Raw genomic sequence first — 17,943 nt, 5'->3', positions numbered from 1 at the left:
TTGTCTGTACAATACAAGCTTGAAAAAAAAAGCCACCCAAAAACAAAACAAATGCGTCGCCGCATCAATTCCGGAACTTCGGTCTGACCAGAGACTGACTATTTCTCTTTTTTTGGCCTTGCCTTGGTACTTTTTTTATTTGCCATTCTCAAATATCATTAAGAATTCATTTTGTTTTCTTTGTTGGATTGGTAGTTTGCTATTCATAATCACTCTTGGAGGATGTCAGATGTAAAAAGGAAAGTAAATTTAAACAATGAACCATATACTGCCTGAGTGAATTCTTGTCTTGAGCTGTTGCATTTGTTCTCCGTGTGACAAGTGATAAAATATCATCTTGGAATGGTAAGCATTTTTTACCTGTGCAAGGTGTATGTACAATTAATACATAAGATAGTCTCAGCCACTTCTTTATGCAATAGCTAGACTGAAACAAAGCCTCAAAATTGTTTCTGCTGATGCCTGTGCGATGTGTAAATCGTTTGGATTAATTTTTTTTTTCCAACTTGTACAGAACAGTTGGTTATAGTCCAAAATGAAAACGTACATTGAAGTAATCATCAGTTAATGATGGCACTGCATGCAAGTATCAGTTAATTTGCATAATTGTTTTGTGGTGTGTAGATTTTATATCAATTTTCGGTAATTTCAACATGATAAATGTGAAAATTTGTTGAAAGATTTGTAGAGACAGTTTAATGTTGTTGTACAAAGTAACAGATAAAAGCTTTCACCTACTTGTAATTTTTGTGAAGTTTTGGAATAGCTAAAGCATAATTTATAAACTCGAAAAGCGAGACTTCAATTCCTAAATCTTTATGGTCCGGGTGAGAAAAGATTAGTGTCACAAGATGTCGAAATCTTCAAATGATCCCTTGAATCTTGCTAATGGAATTAATCTGCTTGTACAACGGTTGGTGGAATCAAATTTCAATATCTTCTTTTTCAGTTCGGAGTTTAGTCAATCGAATTGATTTTGGCCAACGTGTTCATCGATAATGTTTTAACAAAGTTAATTGTTGTTGTTTTTTCATTTTCAGATGCATATACTTATATAAAGCTGGATGTATAAACATTCCATAAGCCTTTTCACATTTATTTCATCAGTTTGTAAGCCTTTAAATGTGAGGTAACATTGTATCAGGTTAATATGTACACCATGGGTGCGCAGGCCCGTCATCAAGGGGGGGGGGGGGCTGGTGGGACCGGGCCCCCCTTGGCGAGCGATGCCCCCCCCCCCCCCCCCCCCCCCAACGGCAAAAGCCATACATGTGTATTTTTATGGTAGTGGGCCCACCTAGTTGGTACTTTGGCCCCCCTGACACTCGGGGCTGGTGACGGGCCTGAGTGCAGTCAGTACACAAGTCAGATATTTGTTTAGCTGTTGGGAAAGTTGCATATTGCATGTGTAATAGAAAATGAAAGATAAACACCAGAGACTCCTGTATGATGTTCCAATGCCATTGTTAGGGTAGTGTACATTGTTGTTAAGAAAAGGCAACCATTATTATGTTTAACTTTACATCCATTTCAGAAGGGCGTTCCAGAGTCGAAAGAGACGTTAGTCCCAATTGTTGATGATAATATGATGTACATGAAGATATGTTGTTTATTGTTCACCATTTACATCATATCACCATGTGCATGTTCGCAAACAAAACCATTGTGTCACTATCTACACGTTAGAAAACAGCAGATCACCATCTACAAGGTTTGTAAATAAGATCATATCACCACCTGCATGTACATGTTTGAAAGCAAAATCATGGCATCTAAACTGTGAAAAAAATGACAATACATGTATTACCATACACATATTCGAAAATAGAAATCATGTCACCATCTACATGTTTCAAAAAGAAATCATAGCACGTATACCCAACTAAACGTAAAATAAAGATTATAGCAGCAATAAAAGTTAACAAATGGAACATGTAGTTTGACTATACATGTATTTATATTTATTTTGTTTTGGAATGTGCGGTAATAGGTGCTATAATTTTTACTTTAGAACGGGTAAATTGTGCCACAAATTCTATTTTGGAACGTGTAGTTCTGACATCATCTTTGGGCGTTTCAAAACAACTTGTGCAGTTCGCTTGAATTGGGTATGCTTTGTTTAGCTACAAAGTAACCCCTTAGAAATCTTTCTACACGAGTATGCATCTAATGCACTCAAGGATCGAGGACAACTCACAAGAACAGTACATGATGCTGTAGCCTAGTTAAAGAGCTCAGAATTAAGCCCAGTTCTTTCCTGCATTATAGCATCAGATCCACCTCGAGTCATTTTTATGTTAATATTGCTGAAACCATGTTAAGATTTAAGTGATGCACACAAAATGAAATGTACAGTTAGTGTGTGATAAACATTAATAGTGAATAAAGATAATAAAATTTCATGTTAAGTTGAATCAAGATAACATAACTATACAGTGTCCACACTTATGTTGATACATGTTGAGTCCCCCCCCCCTTAATAATCCGCCGGTGGGCCCGCCCCCATCAGATTCGATAACTTGGGACAGCGAACCGCACAGCGTATGAACTCGCGTTGTGTGTGTGACCTTTGACCGCCATTGTGTGTACACATTCACCATGTATTTTGACCGCAGTGTTGTCTTGTTTATTTTTCCGTAGGCAATATGTAGGCGCGGTCTACTGAGACCTTCATTTATTGCATCTGGGGATCTTTACCATACTGGATCTTTTGCATTGAGCCATCTTTTGCAACCTGATCTTTTGCCTGGTGATCTGTCTTTGCATCGTGACCGGGATTCACACATCATAGCACATATACTGGGGAAGTTTTGGGATCAACATCTGTTCATTAACTGCAACTGATTAACTCATTGTTCTTCTACTGATTTGCTGATGATTGAATAAATTCTCTATTAATCGCTGAAATTGAACTGAACTGGTGATTCCGTGTGATTCCATCTGGGGCAGCCTCCAACACACTTATCCTGATTTAGTTTGGGATCATACTCCCTCATCATGCTGTGACACCGCAGTATTCAAATCACTTCATATATGAAGACAAACCTTTAAACAGGTCAGACTGGTCAGTGCATCAATATTTGCTGTAAAATACTAACGGCCAAATCCATTTCTGAAATCTACAGCAAAAGCAAAAGTTGTATATTATCTGCAATTGCCCCTGGGGAAAAGAGAAAACTCAACAAAGACATGTACGCATTGTAGTGGTTCATGGTTTACTGCCAGCTACGGAAGACGGATAGTGCCACTCAACCGCCACATAATAAGTGGCGGCCGCTGTACAAAATTTTTTTTTCACACGTACAAAAAATATATATTCAGACTTATTGAGTGGCACTATCCGTCTTCCGTAGCCAGCAAACAACTTATGGCAAAAAACCCCAATTATTTTGGAATTATAAATTGTTTACAATACCAGCCACCCCATTTGATCTTCCGAAAAAACTAATAATCTCAAAATAAGCTCGGGGGAAGAATCATTAGACTGTTTTTATTCCTTTGTTTTTTACACAGTCTACATTTAGTTTTGGATCCTTTTGGAGATCGTTTTTCTCAACAGACTTTTTGTTTCTGCGGTTTTGTTTTTAAGTTTGTTTTTGTCTTGTGCAGCACTGGGTTTGGTTCATCTTGCCTTAGTTTTCTTTAGTCTTGAAGTTTCAGTAAATAAATTCTTTTTCTATTCTCGCTTTTCTTTGTTTTACAGCGGTATTTGTGTTTCCTGTCTCTGCTTAATTTGATTTCCTCGGGACTTTTCCTTAACATTTGAAAATCGTCCTCCCCCCCCCGATTTTGTTGAAGAGCACGGACAGTATACTTCATTAAGACGTCAAAGAATAACACAACTGAAAATGTGTACGTCTCCAAAAGAAAAATAATAAAATGCACTGTTTCTTTCTGTTCCCTCCCTTGCAGTCTTCTTCAAATGATCAAAAACAAATTCTTAGGGATTGATGATTTAACAGTAGCGTTCTGCCTGTTTATGTTAATGTGCTTGGTCATTATCTATTCGATGTTTTCAAAGAGTGTTTGAACTGAAGAAAGGCAAATTGGTGACGATGGACACTGCCTTCTCTGAGACGTGGTTATAAAAACCTCTGGCTCAAGACAGCATTTTTTTTTTAAATTAAATCACGGCACCCCTACGTATATTAGCGGTTGGCGTTAAGATATCTAAGGCAATTATAACCTAGTGAAGTAAAGTGTCAATAATGGGTTTCACGAAAGCGTTGATAATTTTTTTCGGGTCTCTCTCTCCCCCCCCCCCCCCCCCCCCAAGAATGAGGGAAATGAAAGCCTTTATCAAGTGTACCAATCCGGCACATTTTCTTTCTTTTTATTTTAAGATTTGGGTTGGAATCTGGATGGATTTTATTTACATCTTGAAGGTAGACTCACAATCTTTAGACTTATTTGCACGAGAAATAGCAGAACAATCTGCAGTGATGAGGCCGGTGACATTCAGTATTATTTTAGTGACGATCGCACTGCACCCTGACTCGAGTAAGTCAACTATGAGTCCCGTTTGTATATTAAAAAAACACCAACATCAATAAAGCATTACTAGGCTCATGTGCTTTGGATTTCCCCCTCTCATGTAATGTCACTGCCAATTTGGGACATTACATCATCATGACGAGCGGGATGCCAAAATAGACTGGGGAAAAACGTTGTTTGTTCAACCATAGAGCAAGGAACGGTTCATATTGGACTAAAGCCTGTTCGTGACTCAGCAATGTGATTTCCCTTATAAAATTCGATTGCGCCATATGAAATTTTCAGTAACTGTTGGTGTACTCGTACGTCCCAGTTATTAAGTTGCTGTAAATTATATAACAGAACGACAATTTACTGTGAATTAGCAGCGTCTGAGCTGAGTTGGCCGAGATCACACCATGGGATTGTTTGTTTACTTGGTATGTGGCTGTGCAGCAACTGTGCCGTAATGTTTATTTCCGCTTGATAAAAAAAAAATATGTAATTGATTTTCATAAGTGATTTCATGGCATTGTAGTTCTCATATCCATCCAATTTCGAGGATGGTTTTCTTCTCTCCTTTGTGTAGGCCTATTTAGCAAACTAAAGAGAAGACTTGGTGTCATGATCCGTTTCAATCTTTCATTCAAATTTTAATATACACGGAACATGAGTGTAATGGTAGAAAGACTTAACACTGGACTTTCTGGAATATATTTTTTACAGGTTGTCTTCGCCGTTGGCGTTGCTGTGGGGATATTGGCGGAAAAGCTAGATGCCGAGGTGAGCACTTTTTAAGTGGGATAGGAGGGGAGTATCACGGTGGTGTACAACGTAGGCCTACAGGATTTAAATGCTTCCAGTGCCCCTGACCCCCTTCAGAATCAAAGTCGTGTGACATGAACGAAAAAAACAACAACAAAATCAAAACTGGTCTATGTCTGGTCTGTTCAATAAACAAATAGGTTTTTTTCCCCAGGAGTTGTGATTGTTTTTATTGATTATCTGCAGTGGAGTCTACCTTATGTTCCCAATACCTATGTTCCCAAAGCCTATATATGTTCCCCGAAATCCTTAGGTTTAGGGTTAGGGTTACATTATGGTCAGGGTTAGTAGTAGGGTTGGGGAACATAGGTATTGGGGAACAGGTATGCACCCTCTGCAGTCATTATCAACTCCATGTACGAACTATAAAATAACATGACGATTATACGTCATTTTTATGGCATCCGATGCTGACGTCACAATGTTCGTCACAATTATGTATACATGTTCTACCGAACTTCGTTACGGGAAGAATTATCTGTTAGCATGTTTCATTTGTCCGATAAAGTGAAGGTTATTCAAACGATGCCAAAAATACTGCAAATGAAATTTTTAATCCATATAAAAATCATGTGATGACATCATCACGAGTCACGTTAACGTTTTCATATACAACATCCCTTTCTATGTACATACCTAGTTTCGAATTGTAGCTGGTTTCGTAATTGTTTTTAGATATTGGACTTTCTCAGTCATATTCCCACTCAAAATTATGCCACGTCACCTGTATGTAATGACGTTATGGAGACATCACTTAAGGACCATTATATGTAGGGTCTTTAGGCTTAGTTTAACGTCAATCTGATTGCATTTTGTGCCAGATTGTTTTCCTTTGAATAAATAATATTGTGTAAAGTTTCAAGAAAATTATTAATTGGAATAGTTGGACAAATATACATTATGTACATTAGCTTCGACAATGGTAATTATCAGCCTTGAAATTATTCTATTACCCCTTGCACAGTAAGGGGCTGGGTCTTTATTCACAAAGCACCCGTAAATGCTTGCGGGCGCGCAACTTCCCCACAACCCTCACTTAAGCCCCCTTAAATCTGCGTGTGCCCGTAAACCACCCTTAAATTTGCGGGACCTCCAGACGTCCCGCAAGCACACCACAACTTGCGTGGATCATCTCGATTGTCACAATGGCGGCACTCTTGGCATGTACATGTATTTTGGATCTACGAACTGAATCGACGTGCCGGTTCATCTTCCGTGACCGGATGAACCAACTATAGGATGAGTTAAAAAGAAAGTGACCGAATTTGAAAAATGTGTTCAAAATATTTGGCGCGTTCCATTTTCATGGGCGTAAATCGATGGGAGAGAAGTCCTCCCCCCAGTTTTTTTTTAAGTGGCGGATATCATATCGTTGCCCCCCCCACACTTTTCTATCCCCGAATAAAAATTGTAGCCTACATAATGATTCTATAGTAGCTGATTCAATGACTCCAAACTCAAAAAATAATGTTTAAAAGATTATCTTTTGCTCACAAAAGTGGTTTGAGTGCTCAGAAATTGCCTCAGATCGCACCACAGAGCAAGCATCTAGAATCCAAAAATTTTCGGGGCCCGCTCCATGCCGTAATAGGTATGTCCTCCACTTTTGGGAAGCGACTGCCGCCCTTTTTTTTATGGGACGAAGTACATCTTATGGGATTTTAAGTGTGAACATTTCACTTAAATTGCACTGTCTAATCCGAAGTTATGTCTATTTCAATAAAACGATCACAAACTTGTTTACCACTCATCACGTGATGCAAACTGAACACCCATTGAGTACAATGAAACGTGGACTTTCCCACCTCCACTGAATGAAGAGCATGGGAAAGGATACAAAAATCCCATCAATATTTAAAAAAAAAAAGAGCTAACCTGTTTCTTATATATTGAAAGCACACATTCTGACAGTGGTTTCCGTCTTGAATTCAATTATTAAAGGGAACCTGCAAAAAAAATTGTATTACTTAAATAGATAAAAAACAGCTTTCTTGCCATGTTACTATGACTTTCAACCTTCTTTTGTAGTAGTAAAAGGGATAAATTTCAACATTTTAATTTTTATGCTATTGAACAGTTCGATATTCATGAGCCAAAGCGTGATGTCATTCAAAGCAGAACAAAAGTGTCTCTACAGCTTTGTGTACAAATATATATCAAACTTTTCTTTATTTTCTTGCAGTAAGTTCCACTTTTTACTTGCTTATCATGTTAAACAGCTTGTTTGGACACTAGCAGTCGAGTCGCCACTAGTTTTTTCGAAGCTGTTTTTGTGGGTAACTTTGAAGGAGTTATGTTTAAACTGTTCATATGCACTTTTGACAAGGAGTTCCTTGTGCGACAAAAGCAAAATAGCGCCCATAATAGGTTTTCCCGGCCAATTTCATAAAATGTTCATTCACTTCTGAAAATCGGTCATTCATTTTCGTCTGAATTTGAATGCACGTCTTTAATCCCATTTCAATTCAACGAAAGTTCAATCGTTTTCATTGTCCGTGCATTTGGTTTTGAGAAACAGACGGCCAATTACGTTACCTGTGCATTCATTTACGCGAGCATACCTTTTCGCGCAGAGTTCTGGAATACAATTTCGTGAATGACTTAAGCATTCAAACATTAGCAGATTGCATCACATAACATTAAACTAAAAGTCAAATAAAATGACTAATTTTTGAAATCGCCCTCTAAAAGCGAAAAGGAAGTCTTGTAAACGAATCTGAATGAGCATAAACGAAATGTGCTGCTCAGTCACTTAATTGATTGAATGGAAATGAAATCGAATGCTCTGATAGCGGAAATGCATGAAACGCGTGTTGAGAGCGATTCTCAAATTCAGACGAAAATGAATGACCGATTTTCGGAAGTGAATGAACATTTCAGGAAATTGGCTGGGAAAATATATTTATAGGCTACCATAAACAGAGCCCCCTAACGTCATCTGGTGTGTCCAGCCTCCCCCCCCCCCCCCCCCTTTCGCCCCCGAATTTCTACAAGTGGAGGATTTGGGGTCATATCCACCCCCAATCTTCGACACGGATGTACCCCATGGCCCACGGATGACCAAACACTAAATACTGAATTTACATGTTAACTATAAACTCCATCCCCCCCCCCCCAAAAAGGAGAAAATGCAACTGACTTCCCTTTTTGACTCCCTGCAATTACAATGAAAATCACGAAAACACAAATTCAATGGAAAGCCTTGTGCCGAGATATAGGCCTAATTAAAGAGACAATTTTATTTACATTGATTTCGGCAATAACATCAAGTTTGATTGACACAACTGTAAAATAATTATAGGTTTTCCCGGACAATTTCGGAAAATGTGTACACGACTTTGTAAAAGAAGCATTCGTTTTCGTGCGAAATAGAATTAACGTTCCAAATCTCTGTTTCTATTTAACAAATGATAATTCTTTTTCCGTGACAGTGCATTCAGTTGTAAAAAATCAGCGTACGATTTCCCGAATGTGCACTGCATTTAGTGTATTGACATTTCATTTTAGCGCGAAATCGAAGGCCCATCCGCAATCCTGTTTTCCTTTTAATTTATCATCAATCTTTTTCGCTAAATGTGCAGCCGATTTCCCGCGCCGTGTTATTTAACGTATGCCTGGTCAAGCATTGGAATTCATTTATGTGTTAAAGTAACAGTTGAGGAATGGTTGATTGAATGATTGAATAGTCAAAAAGTCCCCATGCAGATCCCATGTAACATGACACGTGATGTGTCCCTTTACCGTCTCAATAATATGGCTACAAGATTATTTTGAGTGATTTCATATTGGTCATATTATATATCATTTTCACATTTCATTTGCCTACATTTCACATAGGCCTTTGTGTATATAAGAACAAACACATTAATGATCAATAAGGTATACATTGATTAATTAATGAATCATTAATTAATGAATCAAAGTTGTTTCATGATTTGTATAGGCCTGTATAATTTATTTAAATTGAATGCAGAAAATGCGAATTGAAATTGTAACAAATGAACAAGAATGTTCAATTCAGCCTGTGTCACAATAGACAATCGATTTTCTGCGAATTGGATTGCACATCCATAATAATCGGCAACGCATACGTCAAACCGAAAGCCTAATCACGTATTTGTAATCCCTTAAATGAAACGTTATGCACATTCATTCATTTGATTGACGCAAAATGAAATCGAATGCTAGCTATTGCGAAACAGAAACCAGGATGTACGTCGTTCTCAAGCTCTGCGCCAAATTGAATTTATGTTTTCCAAATTCAAACGCACATTTTCCGAAATTGTCCGGGAAAACCTATATTATTTTATATTTAAAAAAAAACAGAAAAAAACTTAAAACGAACACGTGTGAATACTTTTAATCACAATCGATATAGAGAAAAGTGCAGCACTCAGAGCAAACTGCAACACTTGGTGTATTAAATAATTTTCCCTCAGAAGGACCATCAAAATACATGTATTAGCGCATATAGCCAGCACTTCTCCAAATCATTAATTGTTTAGTCTTTGCAATTTGCAATCTTTCTCCTTTTTTACACAAATTTTCATAATTCAACAAGTATATTTGCAATGTGTGTTTCTATCATAAAATAATGTCGGTCTTGTGTTTCCATCACACATCTCTAAAAAATAAATCCTACTATTCAGGCCACCTTGGTAACATGCACTGCGTTTATATATAAACATGTATGTTTACCATGAACACCTGCGTGTTACTAAGGTAGTGTGAATAGGCCCAAACCTACACAAGTTCAACCCTGCACGTCGTCCTTTCTTCTCGTATCCATAACTGTAAACCATTTCACAAAATTGTTTGTCTGGAGTTTCTGAATCTTTAATAGCCTATACAACATTAATTTTTAGCTGCACCACCTGGATCGTGAATCAAGTGCTGTCAAACCAAAATGACATGAGTCATTCGCATTATTGTAAACCTAAACTGCGAGGGGAATTTCAGGCGACGACTTTCTTTGATCTCATTTGCAATTGGTTAGGCCAAAAAAAAAGTCTCCGGTTTCTGGTATGCGCGCGCGTCGCATATAGGCCTAGGCCTATTTGTACTAAGTTTAGTCGGGCACCATTTGCAGTCATCAGCCGACATTTGAAGCAAAAAAGTCGGGTAAAAAAAAAAAAAAGCCGCGTCGCCGTACCACTTTTTGGGCAAGCTCCATACCAGAAACCGGAAACTTTTTTGGGGGGGGGGGGGGGGCTTACATGCGATTGTATTGATGAAAGGATTTGCTAACAATTGAAAAACTACCACTTTCTTGTCACTTCCAACGAAAACAAGTATTACGATCTTGTATGTATTGTTGCGACACATAATCATGTGCAAGAGAACAAGATGAGCTGAATTTCCACTGCATGTTTCCTTTAAAGTCTTGTTGGCATTTTAAAGTTTGTCTGTAATATGATTCTCACTAAACTCAATAGCTTCCAATGACATTCAAGGACAGCTATAAAAATGGGCTACGTTTGTAACACATGCATAACTTCTGAAAGCATTGATACATTTTTGTGATTCATTTTTTTTCTTTAAATGAGTGGAAGAACATGCTCTTAAAGACATGCTTGATTGGTGTTGATTGTTTGCTCAGAAAACAAAGAAAAGTTAATCTTTAATCGACTCTACGAGCTAGAACTCTGAAATGGGATAAAATTTCTTGGCATTTGTTTTTTTTTAATGTTCAACCAATTAGTTGCGGGTGCCCGCAACATGCGGGTCCACTAAGGGAACTCTAAGGGTGCTTCGTGAATACCACTTAACGCAAGTCTTACGTGCCCTTAACATCCACTTACGGGTCCCCACAACGCAAACATTTACGGGTGCTTTGTGAATAAGCACCCAGGTCTATGACATGTGCGAACAGATTCGGCGATTAATTGACTTTTTCCCAAATTTGCGAAAAAGCTTTTGTTTTTGTTCTGATTTTTTTTCTCCTTATTTCTTCTTTTTGTTCCATGCAAATTCCCATAGACTTTGTACATGATTTAAGTACACGCCACTTTTGGCATTGAACTTTGTCATACATCATTCAGATTAAGTACATGTATATGCATTGTCATTATGGCAAAGTTGTGTCCCGAAGCATGATTACGTCATCAGGGGTCACGTGACGTCATCACAAACCGTGCATATTTTGAAGTCCTATATCTACAGAACTGTAAGTCTGATTGGGTTGAAACTTGGTATGTGGGTAGACTGGGATGTGGTATAGACACGATGACGTCATGATGACGTCATCGTGCGATTTTATATGAATATTTGAATTTTTTGACCTTGAAGCCATATCTCACGAACGCAAGATGCAAAATTCAAAATTCTTTTTGTATTTGGTTTGTTAGGTGATAGGTATATGCATAATTTTTTTTAAATGTGTGACGTCATCATGACGTCATCAAAAAAGCGATTTACGAAAACATATAAGAGAAATTCTGATCGTCATGAACCTTTAACTGCATGAATCACTCTAAAAAGTGACTGCAACAGGACCAACAAAACATAAACATTTGTTAAATGCGAAAAAGCCCTGCGTTCTGTTTTCAAACACACAAACAGCTCTAGTTATACATGGCCTTATGGGATACTTACCCAAGTAACCGGCTAGGCGAGTCGGTTACTTGGGCCAGGCTCGACTCAAGCGCGATGAGTCACGTGAGAGGTAAATCGAACGCTGTCGCGCTTGCACGAGTAAGCGCGGGGAACGCATAGACTTGACTCAGGTCGGAATTGCCTTAAGTCGGAATCTAAAAAAAGTAGCGAAAATCACTTTATAGTTTACGCCTTTTCAGATGCCCGACAAGGTACTCTTCAGCGCGCGTTCCACTTCAGTTCACACACTGTATGTACATTGTACAACACGCGTATTACACTTACATGTGTGTGCATGTATTGCAGAGCATGTGCATACATGTTGTGCAAAAGTTAGCAATTCCGACTTGATCAATCTGCCATCAGCACCCCCCCCCCTCGCGTGCACGCGCCTGTATTCATCGTGCAACACAATCTCTATGCATATGCAGCAACATCGCTTGACCAATCAAAGTAACCGTTTTTCGAAGACTCGTTTATTATTTTCAGTAGGTATGGAAGGCTGGATAACAATCTGCAAAAGTTTAAAAACGTAATCTTAACACATTATATTGGGATGATAAGGCCAAAACAAAAAAATACTCGGTCTCTGGTCAGCGCGCGCGTCGATTTTAATCATGCGCGTCAACCTTTTTTTTCCTTCAAATTAACACGGAAGCTACAACAGCGCCCTCTTTGCCGCGCCTCCTCAATTTTTTTGTACCAATGAGCACCAAGGAATGGGGAAATTGCACCAAGGCAAATGATAAAGGGCACCAAGGCAAATGATGGAGGACACCAATGTATAATGAGGACACAATAAAGCAAAATAGTACCCACCTTGTCTGTACAAAACAAGCTTGAAAAAAAAAAGGCACCAAAAAAACCCCCAAAAACCGCGTCGTCGCATCAATTCCGGAACTTCGGTCTGACCAGAGACCGATTTTTTTTTTTTTTTTTGGCCTAATGCTAAGATCAGCTGCTCTTGGATTGAATTAATAAAGAATACGACATTCAAATGTTATTCAAAACAAAAGGGAATTTGTATTGGGGTTAACCTGTAAAAGATGTTGAGAACCATTGATAGCGCTTCGTGTTGTGCGTACCAAGAGCCGTTTCAAAGCATTCATTCTGTTTCTACTCCTCACCATGGGATGCGTGTGCGTTCTCCGCGAAACTTTGGATGCGCGAATACGCAGACAACGCTGATTGCGTGTTAGGAATAATTATATAACAAAATCTGGACTTTTCCAGTTCACTCGGCTTCGCCTCGGGAAATGGAAAAGTTCAGATTTTACCTTGCGATAATATTCCTCCCATTCCACGCTGAGCCACTCAATATTTGTATACTAGTGCAGTGCCCGTCTAAAATGTGCATGTTCGGGAAGCGCAAATTGCTTTGCCGCTGGTATTGGTTGCATACTTGCAGAGTTTTTTGAGAACTGCTCGTGCAAACAACGCACGCGATTCAATGGTGTTGTTTCCACAGGTTGAACCCACACTCCGTCAAAGTTTGTGCCAAATTTGAAGTTGTTTGGGCGAATGGTTCTCGAAAAAGCTGCAAAATAGCGCAGATCTTCGTGTTTGCTTCATGCCATAAATTACAACATGGCAACAGAATTTGTTATTGTCACAATCAATTAAAAAAATTGGAAACAACCTAATTTAAAGAAGGGGAAAACCTTATTTGATGAACTCCATATATTTTTGCAACTTTTTAAAACATATTTTTTTTAATATTGTTTAACTACTAAAAAAGTGTAAATCTGATGAAGAAACTCTAACTTAGGAGTACGACAATTTGTACTAGTTTTTGCAAAACTTGAACATGTTGAAACTTGACAAAAGTAAAAAGTTAAAGGTGGATGTTTCATCTGTTATACGAACTCTGACCCCCTAAACTCCACAGCCACCCCTTGGTTTCAGCAATGACCACTAACGGATATTTAAATGCAACTTTAATTTTACATATGACCTCCTTGTAAACCTGATTCGAAAAAAATTTGGAGCAAGAAAATATTGATTTATTTTTTAAAATTTCAGTCATTGAATATAGATCTGTACATGTAGACCAAAAAATTGAGAGATGGTAGCAAGATATGGATTGGTCTGCCCCCCCCCCCCATCCCTCTTTGTGATTCTCCTTCCAACCCTGCATGTTTGTGTGTCCCCTACATGTTTGTTTCTTGTTCCTCCGTCATTTACCTCTGAAGAAGGCCTGGCTAAGGCTGAAATGTAATGCCACTATATTTTTGTTTAATGTCAATAACGTTACATATACTATAGAAGATTGATGAACCATATTTGCCTGATCTATCTTCTGTTAATCTGCCCACCGTCATCATTGTCATTAGCCTATTTGAGAATATGACCAACACAATAGAAGGGCGCTGTCACAAACTGAATGTGGTGGGCGAGATGCACGTTTTAGGATTCATGGCTCAGTGCGCACGCCTCTCTGTGTTTTGTACCGTGCCATCGCCCGCATCGCCCGCATCAGCTACTTTGCTGGGCGATTTACTTGAATATTTTAGTGATTAACAAGTACGACATATCGCCAATATATTAATCGTTTCTTGTGATGGCCGTAAACAGCATATAGCGATTAATGGAACACAATTCTTCTCGACTCATGCAAATGCAATTGACATTTAGGAAGGAGACGAGGCAGGCATTAGACTCTATTTTTGTGTGACTATGGCAGTAGCTCAATTTGTATTTATCACAGATGAAAAGATGAATACATGGCGAGTCAAAAAGAAAGTGACCGTATGATGAAAAAAAAAGGCACGCTCCATTTTGTAAAAAATATAATTGGGATAAAGAACATGTTATATTGGGAAGCACCAAAAGGTCTTATTTTTTTTATTAGCTGTAATTAAATAATTAAGTTACAAAAAATGGCAGTTAATACTTAACTGTTGAGTTAAAGAACCCCCTTTAACAATATGCACAATTTAAACTATTTAAATAACATTTTGCAATTTTCAAAGCAGTGTGAATCTTCAAACTCGATTATCTTGAAATACTGGAAAATGCTGAATAGGGCTTACAAGTCTTTTCTGCTTTGACCCGACGGTATCACAACGACTTTAGCACATACTTGGATCATTATTGGGGAATATAACATGTTCTTTATTCCAATTATATTTTTTACAAAATGGAGCGTGCCTTTTTGTTTTCATCATACGGTCACTTTCTGTTTGACTCGCCATGTATTCATCTTTTCATCTGTGATAAACACAAATTGAGCTACTGCCATAGTCACACAAAAATAGAGTCTAATTGCCTGCCTCGTCTCCTTCCTAAATGTCAATTGCATTTGCATGAGTCGAGAAGAATTGTGTTCCATTTTGTAAAAAATATAATTGGGATAAAGAACATAATATTGAGTAGTAACTGTGAACATTTCACGTAATTTGCATACTCTATTCTCAAGTCGTGTCTATTTTAATAAAGAGATCACAAAATTCAGCTGTCCACCACTAATACCAATTTAACGGTCTACGAATTGATGAATAGCCATTAATAAATATAATGGGAAAAGAAAGGTTTTCCCGCCTCCACGAATAAAGGAAAAATTGAAAAGGAAAATAGAAAAACAATTACCAATGTTTCTAGGGAAAAAGAGTTGAATTGTTCCCCATATTCAAAACACAAAATCTGACGGTAAAAATAATGTTTCAGTCTTGATTCATAAGATTCAAATCTCAGTTGTATTTGGAATCAATGAGGATGGCTATAAAGTGCTTGTTTCAACAGATCATCCCACAATAAAAACGAGAAATAAGAAGAGGAGCAATGGTTATTGGACTATGCCTCACTCACTAGAAAGTGAAGAGAGACATGTCCATTAGCATCACACTGCAGTCACATTTGCCTAAAACTGATTCTTTACTTAACCCTAAAAAGGCCGGGGGCGGAATCCGCCCCCCCCCCCTCACTTTTTGGCTGGTCTCGACTCGAGACCAGCCAAAATATCAAGACCAAAGGGGACCGAGACCGAGACCGAGACCACAGCTCCCGAGACCGAGACCGAGACCTGCAAAAAGTGGTCTCGAGACCGAGACCGGTCTCGAGACCTACAACACTGTTTGTGATCAAACCGTTAACGGTTGTGTGTCGTTTTTCACTGATTTTTCGAAAAAGGTAAAACGCAGCGAGCTAAACTTTCAACATATTAGGTTTTTAACATTCTTCGTTTTCGTGGTGTTGTAGTACAAGTATCACCTGTTCTCTACGCAGTGGTGTTGTGGTAACAACAAAATGTATGCAAAGCGAGTGCTCCTATATATGACAATAATCACTTTTTGGGAGCACCTATATAATTGACCTTTTGAAAATTCAGAGATTGGGGATCAAGGGCCCTACAACTATCACAATATTTTTGCTTAGTTACTTTTTTTTTTTAATGAATTACACATTTGAAATATTTGCATTTTTCCAGTTTGGGCTACAGCGTTCTTAAAAAAAATCTTGTGTTTAATATAAAAAGCCCCCATCAAATTGATACTGTGCCGCGCCCAAATACTAACCTAATCCAAAACATCATGTTTTGTTTCAGCGTGCACATATTCGAGTAGAAGTACACCCTGACAGAGACCGCTAACATTGATCCACGATGGCTGAGGACAGAAGATGCAGAGAAGACGACGAAAGATGATCACTAATAAATAGCGCAAACAAAGGTCTGCACTACAAAAACTGTTGTGTACTGTGTAGAGCTAAATTACAATTACTTCAAGCATCAATCTTATGGAAGTCACCTACATGTTCCATTTACTTTTAAAATAATCAACCGGATTGTACAATGCTTGCATCGGATCATAGTGTCTAGCTACTTTTAATGAATTTTGGTAGTTTACTTTTATGCAGATATTGAAATTAAAAAGGCACGTCAAGACATTTATCCACCATTTGTCATGTCTGTCATAACAAGTGCACTGCAGGAGCATGTCACACCTCAACATTTTATACGAGCGCATTTCGTGTGTAATTTCACACTCTAGTATATGCTGAATGGTGATACTTTTAAAGTTTTGGGAATAAATAAGTACTTGTAAAAGCGCTGATTATATGCCAAATTCTTTTGCAATCAACTTTTATCATAATGAATGCTGGATTTGTGATGCATCCCAACTGCTTTTCCGTCCAGTGAAGTGGACACTTGATTAATCCACCAGGCTTTCACAAATAGAAATTTCGTCCTCAACTTCAGTTCTTGTATCGTTAAGCTATGTGTACCCTTTATCCAGTTGGTCTGTGGCCATTTTGGTCTGTAATTTGAAGCCTCACAGGATCATGGACAGGCTGAATTGTCTGCACGATACAGAACTATAGATCAGGATTTATACTGCATCCATTTTTGAAGTGTGTGTTTTTGTTCAACAGAGATACGCATGAGCAAACCTCTTATGCATTCATTGTGAATGAATTAACAAAATCCACACCTCCAAGATGGCTGATGAATGCAATCCATCTATTTCAAACGCAGCTGCTGAACAACCAGCCAACTTGATCATTCCACAACCAAGGCCATAATTAGAGGCCAACCCCTTCACATGTGGCCCTCAAGTCTTCTGCTATATATGCTCAGCTTCCCGGCTCCTATTTTCACAAGTTCTCATAGGTCAGACCAAGATAAGAACTCTTTTGAATTATAGAATTGTGTCTGGCAAACAAGTCCAGAATTGGACCATCATGGTGGGGCCTCCCTTGTCGGAAGTAATTAGACCAATTGAAATAGGTTTACAACTTCTGTATCTCTAACTGTTCACTGATGTATTAATTTGCAATTTGCTATGTATTCAAAACAAATTACCCTCATTAACACTACATTAATTTCTCATAAGTTGATTTTGTGTGATAGATTAGTTGTCCATTTGATAATAGGGAAAGACTTCCATACCTGGACATCACTTGACACCCTGTGCGCAAACCCTATGAGACTGGTCTGGAAAATTCCAAGTGTTTTTTTTTTCAGTAAGAGGTCGTGGGTTTGAGTACCACCCCAGCAAGAGGTCGTGGGTTCGAGTCCCACCCGAGTGATTTTTTTCAACTTTCACTCGGGAG

General features: G+C 38.3%; 1 long non-coding RNA gene across 1 annotated transcript; it reads left to right on the top strand.

The window, feature by feature from the left end:
• Positions 1 to 4,716: 4,716 nt before the first annotated feature.
• On the top strand, positions 4,717 to 17,845 carry LOC119738555. Its single transcript, XR_005272471.1, has 3 exons — positions 4,717 to 4,913; positions 5,200 to 5,256; positions 16,436 to 17,845. It is a non-coding gene; the product is annotated as an uncharacterized LOC119738555 (long non-coding RNA).
• The last annotated feature ends 98 nt before the right edge of the window (positions 17,846 to 17,943 follow it).

The sequence above is a fragment of the Patiria miniata genome, unplaced genomic scaffold (assembly GCF_015706575.1).
Source record: "Patiria miniata isolate m_02_andy unplaced genomic scaffold, ASM1570657v1 HiC_scaffold_3, whole genome shotgun sequence".
Taxonomy (NCBI): Eukaryota; Metazoa; Echinodermata; class Asteroidea; order Valvatida; family Asterinidae; genus Patiria; species Patiria miniata.
Note: the sequence above shows the minus strand (reverse complement) of the source record. Positions and strands in the feature narration are given on the sequence as shown.